Here is an 18,064-nt window from a genome sequence, read left to right as displayed (position 1 = left end):
TTGTCCTATCTGGAAGGAATTCAAGAGATTGCAGAATCCTATCACCTTGTCCAACTCCCTTTTTTAACTGATGGGAAAACCAGGCACCAGAGGGAGAGGGGTGATTTCTCAAGATCACACAGCTATTTAGTAGTAAAGCCAGAATGAGAACTCAGATCTCATGACTCCCAATTCAGTGATCTTTTTCTCTATACCACGCCAGCTCATTTTTTAATTCCTTTTTTGAGATCTTTCCAGACTTTTGAAATCCACTTCTTTTTGGAAGAGTTTTGGTTAAATGTTTCTTCAGGGACTTCAGAAAAATATTATTCACCCCTTTCCTGTTTAGAATTGAAATCAACAGATTATTCCTCCTCTCCCCATCCCCAGAATAGCATAGATATCCACAAGTGTTTACATTTTCTTACAGTTATTTGTTTCTTTGATGTTCATTGGAGTTCTGGCCTTTTTTCCCTTGTCATAAAGGGAGGGAAATGAAAATCGAGGATTTATTTTCATTGTTCCAGAGAAGGAAATGAAAATCATGGGATTTCACTTAAAATAGCCCCAATTGGGTCACATCTTTTCATGCCTCAAAAGGAGATTTTGGGAGTTTGTTTCAGGAAGACTTAGCAAGTTGAAATAAAAGCAGAAGAATACTGGATTTAAAGTTTATTTTTCTGGCTGATGTTTATAAAACACCCAGGGCACCTTGGAGAAAAAACAATGACTATAACAATAGCTTTAGAAGGAGATATTTAAAATCACAGTTTAGAGTAGAATAGTGGCACTTTTCCTCAATCCCTTTTAAATTGAGAAAAAAATCCAAATAGGCTCAAATAAAAGAAGACAGAATGTACACCTGTACTAAGAGAAAGCACATTATTTCTAGATCTATTATAATTGTCTTTCCCTTAGTAATATGTATAAATATAGGATGAGCTAACATAATGGATCTTTTAAAAATAAAACATGTTTTCTGCTTCCAACCAAATACCTTTTGTCTTTCTTTTTTTCCTTTTCCTTTGCCCCTTTTTTTATTTTTTTTGGCTTTTGAAATCAAATCCAAATCATTCTAATTATTTTTTAAACAGAAATGACTCTAGTCTTTCCCTCACAGTTACAAACCTTGTTTGAATAATTATTTTTTAAGAGCTGATTTCCATCAAATTGACCGTAACAAGGCAGAAAGTCTCTTCTGAATTAATTTCCCACCGAAGCAAAGAAATTAGCTATCCTTAGCCTTCTCCCCCCTATCTCCAAATTAAAGCTGCATTAAAACCATTTCCTAGATACCTGCTGGGGAAGGATAGATGCTAGTGCAATTTAAGCAGTCCAAGTTATCATTTGAATGCCAACATTATTAGCACGCACTATTTGGCTGAAACACGGAGTAATCTTAAGCACTGACCAGAGTTGTTTTCAAAATCACACAAGCACTAGCTTAATTTGTTTTGTTCTTTTTATTATTTAACTAGGAAGGAACTGAGTTCTATATAACAAAATTACAGATGGAAAAGCAGTTATTTTAGTTAAATCTAATAATGTCTCCAAACACTGGATTGACTTTTTAATTTTACTTTATGCTCTTCTTAGAGACCACCAATCATGTCCTGAGCCTCCCTATCTCTTCACTTTGGTACATATTATTCCTTTTTCTGAAAAAACCCTAGTCCAGAATATTTACCTGTTAAAAATCTGCCCATTCTTGAAGGCACAGATCAAATGCCACCTGTTCCTAGAAGCTTTCCCACATCCACCCCTGTCATTAGTGTTTTCTCTTTAATGAGGATTTCATGTTCTTTGTACTTACCCAATGTACATTATCCAAACATATTCTCATTTACATTGTAGATGCTTCACTTTTGATCTTTATCCCCCTTTATATGTACCTGATACTGTATTTGGAAGACAGTAGGCACTTAATAAATGTTTTCTTGATCTGCATCCTCTTTTATTATCCTTGACAAAAGGATATTGATAGGTCTTATTTGTTTCTAGATCTTCTCTAGCACCCAGAACAATTAATGGCCCACAGCTCTGTGTACTTGATATATCATTGTTATAGGGAAAATGACTTTGAACATAGGGACTGTATCTTTATCTCTGCATCTTCTCTAATATCTACCACAATTTTTGGCATAAATCTGGCATTTAAATGCTTGTAGAGTGCAAGAATGAACAAATGGAAGAATTAACCATGTGACTGATGGGATATGTTTGATGGAAGTTAGTAAAAAAGAAAGATAATTACTAAAAACTTTATATATATATATATATATATATGTACACACACACACACACATATGTAGAGAGAGAAGTAACTCATATTGAACCCCTATTCTATTCCAATAAAATATCAAATTTCTATATATAAGGCTCCAGAGCTGTGAGCTACAGATTCTAAATTCATTTGCTTAACTAGAGGAAGTTAACTAAAGACTCTCCACTCTTGTTTTTCCTTGTGATGGTGATCAAGTCCAGTGTGGCAGAGATTACAAATCCTTCCAAATATTTTTGTATCTCCAGATCAATCACTTTTCCAATAGGAGCAGGTGACCATCTTATGACCACAAACCATCTTATGATCACTTAGGTCATAGACTGTAATAGTTAAGTCCAACTTGTGACCCTGCTGATATTCATATTTTAGCTTATGTATTATATATTAACTAATGAAATCACTAGTCTATATGTAGCATAAATATAACCTTAAAAGTATAGTCCTAAGGAGAGTTGGCATCTGAGATTGTGAAGAAGATCTGAGGTCTACTTCATTAGAAGGGACTATGGACTCTTTAATAAAGTGCCAGAGTTCTGCCTCAGTTTCTCTTATTGTAGGTGGGATAATATACACATTCATACATACACACACATATATATATTATGTATACACACACACATACACATTCCTATACCTATATATAAATATGTGTACAAAAGCAGCTGAAATAATGTCAGTTTGTGTAGTTTAGCAAAAAGGACATTTGATTTGGAATCAGAAGACTTGGGTTTGAATTCTGTTACTTATTGTTTGATCTTGGACAAGTTGCTCAAAATCTTGGGGCTGGAGCTTTCCCTTCTGCAGAATAAAGGGATTGGGCTAGATGATCCTATGTTCATCTTCTCTAAAGTTTCAAGATTAAGTATTTATTTGGCTGTCAAGGAATTCCTGAGGAATTCTGTACCTTGAAAGAATTGCAAATTCTTTAGGCAATATAGTAGAAATTGGAATCACTAAGTTCTCTTTGTTTGTAACCTACAGGATGAGATCTGTTCCATGAGAAGAAAACAATATAGGTTTTACATGGCTATGTAACAAATCAAAGCTTTTTTTTTTCTTTTTCCAAGCTGATTGTGAACTCTGAAAAGGAAATAATTTGTAAGAGTAAGTAACTGTATATGGACCCTTTTTTGAAGTTGAGATCTCTTTTAAAGCCAGGTCAGAGCTGCCACCTCATAATAGCCCATTATCCAATTTGATCTTAACCCTCTGCTTTCTATCAATAGCTGACATGACAAGAACCCAACAGGAACCCTCCCCTTTTCTAAAATATCCACTTACTAGGTAGGTCATAACCAGCTCATGAGCTATACTAAATAGCTACCCAATTGAATATATCTCTCTTTTTTTCTTTCAAGGGCAGGTGACTTCCATCTTATATGACATCTAGTATCCTGGTGAGACTCATTGTAAGCTGTCGTTTTCTTTGTTGTTAATTAGGCCTCATGGACATTTTAAAAAATAATTTATGTCATTAAGTGAGCTCATTGAATGTCCTGAACAGACTTTCAACCAGTTGGACCTCGAGCAGGAAAGAATCGTCTTTCCTGACTTGAAATACAAGGACCTTCCTACAAACCCAGCCATGAAATGTTAGTTTCATTCATGAACATGTGTGGATCTCTTCACATCTGGATTAAAAACTCTTGGATTAACTCTTATTACTTCCTAAATCCCATGTAAAATATAGATATTTTCCAGGCAATTCTTGATGGTTACTAAGTTATTTCAATTGCATAGTATGCAGAATCTCTAATTTAATGAATATATTTATCTTCTAGGAAAACTACAATATGTTCTAACCAGCAGAGATGCAGGGCTCCATTATAAATAATGCAAAATGTGTCATGCTCCCTTTACCGTTCTTCCTGGGATATCAGTGCCATTAAAATTCCCAGGGTCTTTTAGCGTCTCACACACAGCAGGTGAAAAGAATACCCCGTGATGAACACTGACAGAAGCAACATCAACTAATACAAAAAGCCACTGAGCACGATTTGAGCCATTTTTTTCTCCTTCTTCTATTTGCAGTAATTATAGCACAGAAAGAACCTAGCTCTTAAGTTAATACACAGTGGTTCCAATATAAATTGTGATCCATCATGGAGAGCACTGAATTTATAAACAAGGTACTGTAGGCTTTAAATAAGGTATGTACTTTCAAAAACAAACTTAAAGCAAATAATCTCCACGAAGATCCAAACTTAGACAACTGATCACCATAATTAGGATGAAATATTGATTGTATACTCCCAGAACTTAAAGGTCACGTTGGATTAATTGCTGGGGTGAAGGGCTTATTTCCAGGTTGCAGAACATCTTGCAACTGAAAACCTGATATTAAGTGGCTTAATATATCTTTTTAATGACAATGTGCTTGGTTTCCGCTGTGCAAGTGATGGAAAGTCTGTCCAGGAGAAAAAGACAATATTTTTGCCCCTTAAGATTTAGCTTGTGAGTCAGGGATACAGTGTGTGTTTATGAAGGAAAATGAAGTGTCAGCCTTACACAGGCATTTATTTACGGGTGAGCTGAGTTCAAGAGTGTGTTGTTAATAGAAATCAAATCTCCTGGAAAGGGAGAGCAGCTATTTTCTTATGGAAGGAAGCCTACTAGCACATGAGGTAGCAGGGTGAGGTAACCTTATTTTTTTTTTTTTCAGCAATTGTAACTAGCCCTCAATGGATAGAGAGCTGGCCTTGGAGTCTGGAAGACCCGGGAGACAAATCATTTAACCTCAGAGTGCCCAAGGCAATTCTCTGGGATTATAAATTATACAACAAAATGTTGCTTTCATTAGTAAAAAAAAGTTCACTGAGAATGAATGACTTATTTCTATATAATTTTATAGTTGTCTAGTCATTTCAGATATGTCTGACTTTTCATGACCCCATTTGGGGTTTTCTTGGTAAAGACACTAGAGTGATTGGCCATTTCCTTCTCTAGCTCATTTTACAGATGAGGAAACTGAGGCAAACAGGGTGAAATGATTTGCCCAGGGTCATACAGCTAGTAAGTGTCCAAGGCTGGATCTGAACTCATGAAGTTGAATTTTCCAAATTCCAAACCAGCATGTCTGAGACCAAGATTGAACTCAAGTCTTCCTGATTGCAGGCCCAGCACTCTATCCACTTCATCACTCAGCTGCCCATTCTAATACAGGTCTGGTCTTAAAACAGAAATTATGTCCCAAAGACTGGGAAGTACCTGAAATAGCTTGGCTGAGCAATATTATCCCAGTTCAATAGTCCTTCTTCATCCTGTTATAATTCTATAGATACAACAAATTGTAATGGGAATAACATAAAGCTTACAGTCATTCTCTCTCTCTGGCTCATAGTGTCCCAAATGTAAGATGAGGATTTTGGACCGATGAATTATTAGGTTCTCTTTCAAATTTAAATTTGATTTTTCATCTAACTAAACATGGTCCCTCCTCCCAAATTCCTTACTATACTAGTAGGCTCACAATCTCAGTCGTCTTTTCTGCAAAAGAGAAGAAGACATATTATTAGCTACCTTTTTTTTTGGGGGGGGTCAGTTCTGCAATATCTCTTCTCTCCTATCCACTAATGTAGTCATAATTCTAACCCAATCTCTTTTCAACTTTCATCTGGATAGTAACTAACTCTATAACATGTATGTCATTTACTCTAAGTTTTCTTCCAACTCCAAATATAAGCTTATGAAAAGGCTTAAAAATATATGCTTATTCTGTTTCTCAACAACTCAGAAGTTTATACACTTCCCCCCTTCCCATTTCAACCCACCTCATCATTGAGTTCCTCTACTGTAGGGTTCTTAACCTGTTTTGGTATGTTCTTTGTCAATCTAATGAAGTTTGTAGAGGCCTTATAAATAATTTAAATGCATAAAATAAAATGTGTAGAATATTTATGTTGAAATATAGTAATAACATTTTAAAAAATTCTTGAATCCCAGGTTAGAAACCCTTGTTTTAATTTTTCCCCTCAATTTAGCCTTTATACAGCTGCCAATTTAATGTTTCTAATTCACAGGGCTGACCCTATCATGTCCCTGCTCAAAATCCTTTGATGGCTCCCTAGTGCCTATGAGATATATAGAAGAGTTTAGTATTGGAATATATCAAACATGACCTAAATATCCACTATGGGACTCTACAATGTGACTTTTTCAGTCTGATTTCACATGAATTTTAACTCTTTCGCAATTCTAGTGAAAATGATTCTTATCTCATTCCTGATCTCATCCAGTACTTTCCTATTCCTGTAAGTTGGTTTTTGGTTTGAGACATCTCTCATGTCAGGAATGCACCTTCTTCACATCTCTGTCTATTGAAATGAACCCAATTCCCAAGCAACTTTTCTGTCCCCTAGGTCTACTATGCTTAATTGTTTTGTTTTGGTTTTTTGAATATGTGTGTGTGTGTGTGTGTGTGTGTGTGTGTGTGTGTGTGTGAGAGAGAGAGAGAGAGAGAGAGAAAGAGAGAGAGAGAGAGAGAGAGAGAGAGAGAGAGAGAGAGAAAGAAAGAGAGAGAGAGATTCCCCTATTAGATTGCAAGCTCATTGAAGGAAGGAATTTGATTGCTAGTATCCATAGCAAATGTTTACACAATGTTTGTTGGATTGAATTATATAAAAGAGGCATAAGAATAGAATGTACTTAGGGAGTGTGGCCAATGTGGGAATTTGCTTTGCTTTACTGTGCTATTTGTTATAAGAATTTTTTTTCCCTTAATGAGGATGTGAGTAGATAGAAGAAAAAAAAATACACATAAAAATTAAATTATAAAATAGATTTTTTCAAAGATAGAGGCACATATTTGGAGGTGGGGATGGGAGTTTGTGCTTTAATAAAAAATTAGAAATATCCAACAATACAGAAAACAAAATAGCAAGTATAAACTAGAGATATCAGCATCAGCTTTGAAAATGTATAATGTTTTTGCCAGATAATTACCTGTATTTCAAGGAAATTCTTTTCTTTGAAAAATATCTTCTCTTTGGTTTGATAGCCCTAGGCAAAATCACCTTTCTTGTTCTCAACCCTGAGGGTAGAGATTAAGGAAGAAATAAATTATCTCATTAGATAACTGAAATTTTGATTAGTTCTCCCTAGTCACATTCTATATATTTCTTACCTAAAAAGTTTGAATAATTCTAGTCTGAATCAGTCCCTATGAAATGTGCTAAATTTCAAAGCCATTGACAAATGCTGTGGATTTGATAAGCAGCCTGAGAAGGCACTAGATAAGAACTGAAGATATGCCCTCCCTGTTTTAGGAATTTCTTGGACTGAGGAATAAACTCTGTTGATTACTATGGCCCCAGTTTAAATCACTAAAACAGATTGATCGACAAAGTCAAAATAGCCACATCTTAATTTGAATCTATCAGTGAAATATAACAATGATTCCAGTGGTCAGAGAACCTCAATGAAATTTCCCAAACCAATTAAAAAAGACTCCTTTAAACTCCAAATTATTTCATTTTATAAGTTCATTTTTCATTTTTTTCTCCCCTTTCAATATTTCATTTTTTGAAATAAGAGGGCGTTATCAACTGCCACTATGGCCCTACTAATATGGGAATCCAGATCTTTTATCTCCATATTCTTTATTGTTTTTAGAAGTTATAGAGTTTGGGGCAATACTGAGGTAGTAATGAACTTTATTATTGCCCTAGTTGCCTTTGGTAATCAAATTTAACATAATATTTTAATAATAGAGAGCTGGACTTGAGGTCAGGAATACCAATCTAGTCACAGATACCACTTATGTGAACTCTTGGGCAAAGTATTTACCCCTTTCAACTTCAGTTCCCCATCTGAAAAATTATGATAATAATAGCACTTAATATGTGGTATTGTTCTGATAATCAAATGAGATAATACTTTGTAAACCTGAAAGGATTATATACACTTATAATGCTTGTTTTTAATCCATCACTTTATGTATATAGTAATATTTCAGGGTCCATAACTCATTGATATGCATACCCATTCAACTTATCTAGATCACAGATCCCCAATTCCTCTTTGGATATCTTCATTATTTTTTTTTGATAGCCAAAAATATTCTCTTGATAGCTAAGTCTCTGAAGAGATGATGAATACCTGATTAGGTTCAGGGTCCAGGAATAATGGCCTATTTTCAGTCTTTCACATTTGTTAAGCACCTACTATTATGTGCTAGGCACTAAGCTAAACCCTTAAGAGACAAAAAGAGGCAAAAGAGAACCCCTTTCAAGGAGTATTTCAATCTAATGGGAAAGGCAGTATGCAAATATATAGAGAATAAATAAGTAATCATTATCATAGGGAATAGAGACTACTAGTATCATCTCCATTTTACAAATGGAGAAATTAAGGTTCAGAAAAGTCAACTATGATTTGCCCTTGCTCATTATGGCTATTAAGGGGCAGAGCTGCGACTTGGATCTGTTTCATCATACCTCGAGTCCAAAATTCTTTTCATAAATTACATAGCTGCATTTGACCAGCAAGGAAAGCAGAGTTTGCCAGAGATACAATCTAATAGATATGTATTACCCAAACTTAATCATGGGAAAGAAGCAAATTGTAAAGCTATACTGCAAAATAATTAATAACTTATTGATGGTTGTCTTCATGTAACTCATATAGAGGAATGGATTAGTAATATGATGATAAATAAGAATAAGAATAATAACACATATAGTATTTTTAGTTTTGCAAAACACTTTCCCCACATTTGAGACTCAAAACACTGTGAAGTAAGTGTGTTATTATCCACATTTTACAGAAGATAAAACTGTGGCACACACACTTTGCTAAGGTCACTCATCTATTAAATGTCGAAGGAAGGATTTAAATTCAGGTCTTTCTGAATCCAAGATTCAGTACTATATCCACTAAGCCGGAATTATGTCACATGAAATATTATCCACATTCAAGAATAGCTATTCCCCTAAACATATCCTTCAGAAATTGAGTAGATTAATGACTGCTGAATTCTATTAATCAGGTTTTAAAGGAAGAAAGCTTCTTTCTAAAATGTCTCCCATGAAATTCCTTGTTTTCAACTGTTTTTTTTTTCAGTGCAATCTTTGTCTTTTGCTACTGTCTAGCCAGAGTATTACATAAATAGGATACAGAAACAGAAGATCTCAGCCTTGCAATTAACAAATGACAAGTTCTCTCAGTTTACTCATCTGCAAGATATGGGGAATGGACTGAAAGATAGAGCAAGAATCTCATAGCTTGTCACTTAGAAGTCTAGGTTTTTTTGTTTCATTTTATTTTTTGTTGGTTGTCTATGTCTCTTATTGCTACCTCTGCCCCTCATACTTTAGATCTCCTAAGAATTCCTTGGGGGCAGACAAGGATTATATTTTACAATGAATTTTCAACACAATTTAAAGGCATTTGAAAAACAGCCAGATGTATGAAGTTACTAAAATGCAGCTGTTTAACAAAAATCAGCTCCAGGAAATGCTGGATATTTGCTATATCTCCTTCCAAGGCTTCCAGCCCTGAATCTTGGCTTTTTTATTTTTTTATTAGTTTATTTCATTGGCCCATCTTGTTGTGCAGAACAGACCAATACAGACATTTTCACATTGCCTAATCCCAGTCTCATATTAAACTATTTTCCCACTCAGCCATCGGCTGGTTTGCCCAACTTGTTTGGAATGAGATAATTTGGGTATTGCCAATTTTTTTTCTGAAATGATCTTTTGGGGCTTCATGTCCTCATCAATGAATTCTTACTTATTGAGGATCTCCTGGGAACTTTCCACTTTATTGGATACTCTGAGAAGTTTTAGAATTCCTAGGAGAGGGTCAGAGACTGGCTTTTTGTTTTCCTCGGTTTCTGTCTCTGTGACTGTCTGTCTGTCTCTTACACACACACACACACACACACACACACACACACACACACACACACATCCTTTTCTGTACATATAATGGGAAATTAAACAGATTATGTCCGTGAAGGCTTTGACATACTTTGATCAAACTGGAACACCAGACGTATCTCTTCTGAATATCGATGTCCTCAATTTGGATGTATATGCATTTGTTGTAATTCCACATATTTGGCACAAGGAAGCCAAATCCATTTTTCTTACCTCCAAACTGAAACAAATATATGAAAATGTTTAATGATAATACTAAATTTATAGGGGTCTTTTTGCATTTACTAGGAGTTTTCTGGAAAAATTAAAAACACTCAGTTTTCCAAGTCAGTGAGATCTCAATAGTTTACAATTATTGCATTGGTTCTTATTTCCTAAGTTTAGTGTTCCTCAAATGCACTTCTTTAATGTAGATACCATTCACTGAAGGGTAGCTTCAGGTGCCTGTAACTCCCACCTTAGATGACCAATGTCTGAGTGATTTAAAATCTCTGAGTTAAACTAGTTTGCTAAGCTATAAAATGGGGATAAAAATGATTATGGCACTTTGTCTTGAAGCTTTAATGATAAGTTATACATAATATCCTTTCAATCATTGTTGTTATTGTTACTTTTATTCTCGTCATCATTATTGTAAGTCATGTTATACCATATAATGTCTTATATCCCCTTAGCTATAATTAGTGCTAGGCATGATAAAGGGATAGGTCAACAAACATTTATTAAATGGAATTATGTTTGTACATAAAATGGTAGCACAAATGTGCTGGACACAATGGGTACTCAATTAATAATTATCATTTATGATTATTATTATATGAATATTATTCATAATTATTATTATGAAAATAGAGTTTATGAAAAGTATAAACAGTGATCTCTACTCTGAAAAGTTCACAATCCAGTTAGAAATACAGAATTATCAAGTTGAATAGCATCTCCTCTATTATTTGGGTCTTAGAATCAAAAGACCTAATTCCAGCTGCAACATGTGGTTTGTGTGACCCTGGCCATAGTATTTACTTTCTCTGACCTTCACTTTCATGCTCTAAACATGGAGTAAAAGTGCTTATATTACTATATCTCATAAAGTAATTATGAGAAAAGTACTTTGTAAATGTTACTGTTGGAATTATCAGAACTGAGACTTGATTCCCAGGTCTCCTGGACTCTGTTCTGGATCCATCCTGCCCCGCCTTCACCTGACAGTCAACCCCTCCACAATCAGGGATATGTTGGTAAATTTTTAATTGGTTCTCTAGGGGGGAAAATGCCACTGGTATATTTTTACATTTAACCTTATTAACATTTTCTCCATCACTTAGGTAACTCAGATAATTAATGAAGCAGTAAATCAAGTGCTGATTTGTAGTGTTTTTCACCTTCTCAGGTATAAATGATTACACTGAAAATTAGATGGACAAAGACATACCTCAGCCATACCATTAATTCCAGCTTACCTTTCAGTCTCTTTTCAGTTATTCCCCTTTATATTCTCTATATTCTAGTCACAGTGGCCTACTTACTAATTCTGAGATTTTTAGTCTGATTGGGGTAGGAAAGAAAAGAAGAATTTTTAATATATGAAGCATTTTAAGGGAGTATTATAGGTGGGTAGGGCATGGGACTTTCAATATCCTAAGACAAATAAGAGGCTTTGGGAGAACTTGAGAGACTGAAGAAGCCTGGAAAGAAATAGAAGAAAAGCATAGCAAAGGATTAAGGAAAGCACCAGTTGGTCAGTCAGCAAATATGTATTAAGTGCTTAACTATATGACAGAGACTTTGCCAAGTACTAGGGATACAAAGAAAGCAAAGAAACAATCTCTACCCTATTGGGACTTAACCCTCTAAAAAGGTTGCAAGTAACTGGGTTGCAAAGAACAAAAAACTAGGTTACAAAAAATAGACTATATACACACCAGATAGAAAGTGGGGATTATTCTTCCTTTTTACTAGAAAAGGAACAGTGATATCACAATGTTGGGGTCAGAGGACAGGGAAAGACTACTGCAGATCCAAAAGTCCACTTGAACATTTGGGGCAGCCCAGAGGAATGCCACTGGGGAGGGATGGAGGTGAAGGACCATGAAAGGTCTCTTGAAGAAGCTAGCACCAAAGGCAAGCTTCAAAGACTAACTTTACTTGGGCTCCTGGAGAATTTAACACTACAGAAATCCATCTCCCCTACAGGCTTTGTCACTCATGGAATAGATAAATCAGTTGTTTTAACCAGTGACAAAAAGGGATTCCAAGGCAAGCCACTCTCCTGAGTAGCTTAATGGATATCTCTCCTCTCTTTTTAGCTACTAAAGCCAAACAAACACCCAAGTCCAATGTTAGTCTAAACAAGTTTGGAAGATCTTGAGTAGAAACCATTTTCTTCAGGTAGAAAACATTTAGAATGTAGGAGACCTTAAATTCTCCTGAATCTTACTGAATTGGGATGTTTTCTTTCCATCTTTGAAAATCTTCACAGGTAAAATCTGTAGTCTCCTTCTATTTTCTAGATTGGGATAAAACTCTCAAGTAAAATGAATGCATTGCAAAATCTAAACTTTAAGCCTTTTTATCTTGTAGTCTTGCCTTGAATGTAGAGATATGTGGAGTTTTGTGCTAAGTAAAAGATAACAGATTAAAAAACAAATGATATATCCCTGATCCTATATATGCTGCAATCTCATTTACTAGGAGGAGGAGGCTGATAATCTCCTGAGTTTTAGAACTGGAGTGGTGCTACCAATTAGGTGTGTGCACTAAATCTGTCCACAATACCATGAACCCAAGGAGAAAGTGCTACAAGGCATGAATCAAGCTCAGATCTGAAGGTCAAAATTTGCATGCTGATCAGAAGTGAGATTGGCTGCATACCCAATCTAGACAAAAAAAGGAGACCTGATTTTTTTTAATATATTTGCAACAACATTAAAAACACTATACAGATTTATAACTGGCACTCACATTAAATACATAGTGATTTTTTGTTTTTTACCCTAAGATTGTAAAGGCTAAGAGATGCTTCAGTTTTCTACCTACTCTCTACTCCCATTTCCCTCAAACCACTTCTGGTGGTAAAATCAGGTTTTCTGATTTCTAGATTAATAAAGTTTTCATTATAGCATAATACTTCCTATCATTTTCCAGGAGGTTCTTAGCACTCTTATGTTATTCCTTAGCTTTCCTGGCAGATAGCAGATAGCTACAAGTGCCTTGTTCTCCAAAATTAGCATTTTCTCCTCTTTTCTAGGGCATTCCTGGCATATAATAGGCTCTTAACAAATGTTTATAGACTAACTTTCTTACTGTACTTGATATTAAAAACCAATAATCTAATTTAACTAATTCAAGCTCAAGAATTAAGAACTGATAGTTGACTTAATGTGTTAGCTTTTTGGAGTGGGTATTTACATTGTTAAAGAGAGATTTTTAACTCAAAGGAAAAGACTCTCTCGCAGTAAAATTTCAACCAGTATGGCAAACTAACAATTACAGGCTCTAATGATAAATTTTCAAACAAGGAAAGCTATTTAGGGGCAAAAGATTCTCAAGAATCTCCTCAAATCACGCCCCCAAAATCTTATTTAGCAGAAAAATTATCCCACCCTTTCCCACAAGGTGGATTTCTAACCACAAGGAGAAATTTCTAAGTCTTATCAAAATATCATATATTATCCTGAAGGTCAACTGAGTGAAATTCAAAGTTTGTTGGAAAAGAAAGACTGAGTAAAAACTCACATTTCTTTGTTTTGTTTTGTTTTGTTTTAAGTCTACAGAATGTTTTCTTTACAACTTGTTAGGCAATATTAATTTTGACTATCCCCATTTTATAGATGAGGAAATTGAATGAAGTTCACTTAAGTAAACTAATTGACCCACTTCTCTTTTATGATGAAAATAATTATTACCATGTCAACCTGTCTGCCATGAGTTACTTTGAATGTTGGCAAATAACATTATTTTTTTGGTTTTGTAGGCCAAATAAAATTTCTCTGACCATAATATACTTTTTAAGGGAAAAATGAAACAAAACCAAAAACACCCTCCTTTCCCTTCAATATTCTTTTCTGAGTAATGTTATTCATCAAAAGTTCCTTCTATTTGTCTCTCTTCTTTTTGTTGTCCCTCCTTCTCCTCCTTCTTCATGTCCTCCTTCTTTCCCTAACTTCTGTTTTTCTAACAAATAGTGTGTGTATGTGTGTGTTTGACATCTTTATAAAGCTTTGTAATTCTCTCACTTCTCTATAATTTATATTCATTCCCCCTCTTAAGGTTAGTGATCCTGGACTTTTTCCCAAATGGAATAACTGACCAGTGGGAGAAAGGGGCCAACATATGGCAGAAGAATAGTCCAACTAGTCAACAAACATGTATTAAATAGAAATATGTTTTTCATGACTTCACATATATAATAGGTATCATTGCTTGCCTTCTCAATGTTTTATGTAGACGATGAAAGGAAGGAGGGAATTTGGAACTCAAAATTTTTAAAAATGAATGTTAAAAAGCATGATTAATTTTTTTTAATTGAGCATTTATTTACATCTGCTATGTTTACTCTTCATTCCTCTCAGTGCTTTGCTCTTGTCTCTCTGAACTTATTTCTCCTCTTGGTACTTTCCCCCCACCATCTTTTAGCTTTCATTTATGTTAGAATGAAAGCTTCTTGAAGGCAGGAACTGTCATTTTTTCCTATTTGTATTTATATTTCCAGCAATTAACACAGTACCTGGTTCTTGGTCGGGATTAAAAAATGCCTCTTGACTTGACTTTGTGGCAAGCTGTGAGCTGAATATCTCCAGCTTGAGTGGTATTGTGCCTAAGCTCTGAGAATTTGTTTATCCCATATAGGGTTTTCTTGGCAAAGATACTGGAGTGGTATTCCATTTCTTTCTCCAGCTCATTTTACACACTAGGAAATTGAGGCAAACAGGGTCCCATACTTAGTAACTGAGACTAGATTTGATCTCAGGATCCTGATTTTTCTTGATTCTACTACTGGTACCATTTACCTACCCCAAGCTCTGGGAGTAAAACCAAGGGAAAAAAATGAAACAGCCCCTGTTCCCAAAAGATTTGCATTTTAGGGGACCTGGTTTTTGGCTTTATGTTCCTCCAGTGGCTAATGGGTCCTAGCCAAATGTCCTTATATTTTCTTCCTTATCTTCTCTCTTTTCTGAGAAATTTGCTCCTTAAAGAACAGTGGTTGCATTTTTAAAATTCAAAATTTTAAGTTTAAATTTAAATTAAAAACAATTTATTTTTCCATGAAATCTCATAATTGACTAATCTCAAATTTAACAACATCTCTGTTTGCCTTATTCTTTCCTAGACTGCCCTCTCCCTTTGCCCCAGCACTAACTGGCATACATTCTTTCTAGTTGCTTTAGCATCCTTGATATTCTCCCCTCCCTTTTCCATCCTCATCCCCATCCCCATCATTAATTTCCCAATACTACAAGAGAGTACCTGAGCAAGTGGAATATACATATACATCTGCTACCAATTTTACAAATTTGCCTAGTTTGTCCCAGATATTGATGAAATCTGAGGACTCTCTATGACTTTCTGCCCCATCACTAAACAGATCAATTAGATAGTAAAAGTGAAATTGTGAGATTTAGAAGTGAGGATGGAGCTTTCTAAGTGGCTCAACTATTCTAAGATGTTGCCTAACCATCGGAACTACAGAAAGTAAAATTTCAATTCCCTTTTCCTTGGACCACCCCTATTTTAAATTTCCCTGAGGCATTTTATTGGCTGATAAAAACATTTATTAGGAGTTAAACAGATAGTTACTTTGTGTTTGTAGCTTAACCATTATTATGCATGCAGTTGACAGTTGGGTTTATTGAATTGTGTTCTGTTTTGTAAGGATACTTGTTCTCTGTTTCATCAATTGATGAATTAAGCAAGAGATATCAGGCAGCTTTTCAAAACCCTCATTTATTTTAATGTGAACCTTAAACAGCAAAACTAATAGAGTGGATTAAGTCTTGTCTTTTTTTTTTTTTTAATAACCTTTATAAATTACTCTGAGATTTCCTCATATAGCCACCCTGTTGTTTTCATAATACTTTCCTGATGTGAACCTAGGGAATCTTCAAGTTGATCCTCTTTACACAGAACAAGAATTTCTAAACCATTTTGTTGTTTAGTTATGTCCAACTCTTCATGATCCCATTTGGGGTTTTCTTGGCAAATTTTGTAAATTGCCATTTCCTTTTCCAGGTCATTTTATAGGTGAGGAGTCAAACAGAATTAAGTGACTTTTCCAGAATCACACAGTTTGTGATTTGAATTCAGATCCTTCTGACTCCATTGTACCATCTAGCTATCCATTTTTTGAACCATATTGAAGCATAATAATTACTACAGTATCCTCTTCCCCTCCATATGGAAAGTCCATAGACTGAATTCCAGTAAATTCCTTAGAATTAATTGATTCCAGCACTCTTCTGGGGAAACAGACAATTCAGAGAGATAGAGTGATTTTTCCTACATCACACTGCTATTTCTAAAATGGAGCCAAGACTGGCACCCAATTCTACCATCTCTCAGTTTAGGGGAAGGAAAGAAAACAAACATTATTAAGTGTCCGTTCTGTGCCAGGCACTTTGCTAAGTGTTTTACAAATATTATCTTATTTAATTCTCCAAACAATCCTAGGAGGTAGGTACTGTTGTTATTCCCATTTTACAGTTAAGGAAACTAAAACAGTTTAAGAATCATATAGCTAATAAGTATCTAAGGCTGGATTTGAACTCAGTTTTTCCTGGCTCTAATCCCAACTTTGCCACCTAATTAGCCAGAAGACTGAATTTGGAGTCCATTCCCTGGTGATGAAATCCCAGCTCTGCCACTTATTACTTAATTGATCTTGGGAAAAACAATCTCTCTAGATTTTAGTTTCCTCATCTGTAGAAGTTCAGGATGGGGCTAGATGGCTTCTTAGGTCCCTTCCAGTTCAGAATCAATGGCTTGCTGTGATTCTTCATGAAGCCCAGCAGGGAGCTTTGTAAACAGTTAAATGCTTAAAAAAAGGTAATTGTCCAATAACTGGAGAAGGTTATGGTTACAGGGCTGTGTAGGCTGGTCTACAGATCTGGTATTTGAATCCTCTATATCCCATTTGCCAGTTTTCACAACAGATGAGGAAATGAGGCAAACAATTTTAAGTGACTCGTCCAGGATCACAAGCTAGGGCATATCTGAAGCTGGAGTTGACTCAGATCTTTCTGATTCCAGGCCCAGTGCCCTATCCATTGTGCCAAAAGCAAGATGGTAGAGTAATGAGGGAACATATTAAGCAATCACAGGTATAGGATGAATCACTGCCATGTGTCCCTGGCTCTTTAGTTCTTAGTTTTTTTATTTTAAAAATGGAATTGGATGCCTAGGACTCCTTCTGGCTCTATGGTCAAGTATTTACCATGTATCAAAATAATGGAGTAAGAAAATATTACAGATAGTTCTTAAGGAAACACTAGTAGAAGTTGTACATCTCCATGGGTTGGGGGGAGGGGGGGAGACAGGAAAGAAATCTGATACTTTTTCCCCTCCTCTCTGCTTGATATTCCAAGCAATTGTTATTGATATCTTACCCATTTACCCAAATTCAGCATCTCACTCTCTATTAATCTCTGCTTTATTCCTGGCCAGCAGGAAGTAATCTCTTTCCTCCTTGGTTGTCTCATAGCATACAATTTATATCTTATCTGTGCATGACTTGTAATTAAGAATAGGAAATTCTTTCTTTTCCTTTTTCCCTCCTTCCTTCCCTCCCTCTCTCTCCCCCTTCCTTCCTTCCTTCTGCTTTTCTCTTTTCTTTCCTTCTCTTTCTTTTTTCTTTCTTTCTCTTTGTTTCTCTTTGTCTCTTTCTCAATCTCTCTCTGTGTCTCTATGTCTCTGTCTATCTCTGTCT

The 18,064-nt window shown here is 35.3% G+C and overlaps 1 protein-coding gene across 1 annotated transcript in view; it reads left to right on the top strand.

The window, feature by feature from the left end:
* The window catches only part of FAM20C (FAM20C golgi associated secretory pathway kinase), a 158,348-nt gene that overhangs the window by 72,527 nt on the left and 67,757 nt on the right, over nt 1–18,064 (top strand). The gene's annotated exons all lie outside the window — the stretch shown is intronic.

The sequence above is a fragment of the Antechinus flavipes genome, chromosome 1 (genome assembly GCF_016432865.1).
Source record: "Antechinus flavipes isolate AdamAnt ecotype Samford, QLD, Australia chromosome 1, AdamAnt_v2, whole genome shotgun sequence".
Classification (NCBI taxonomy): Eukaryota; Metazoa; Chordata; class Mammalia; order Dasyuromorphia; family Dasyuridae; genus Antechinus; species Antechinus flavipes.
Note: the sequence above shows the minus strand (reverse complement) of the source record. Positions and strands in the feature narration are given on the sequence as shown.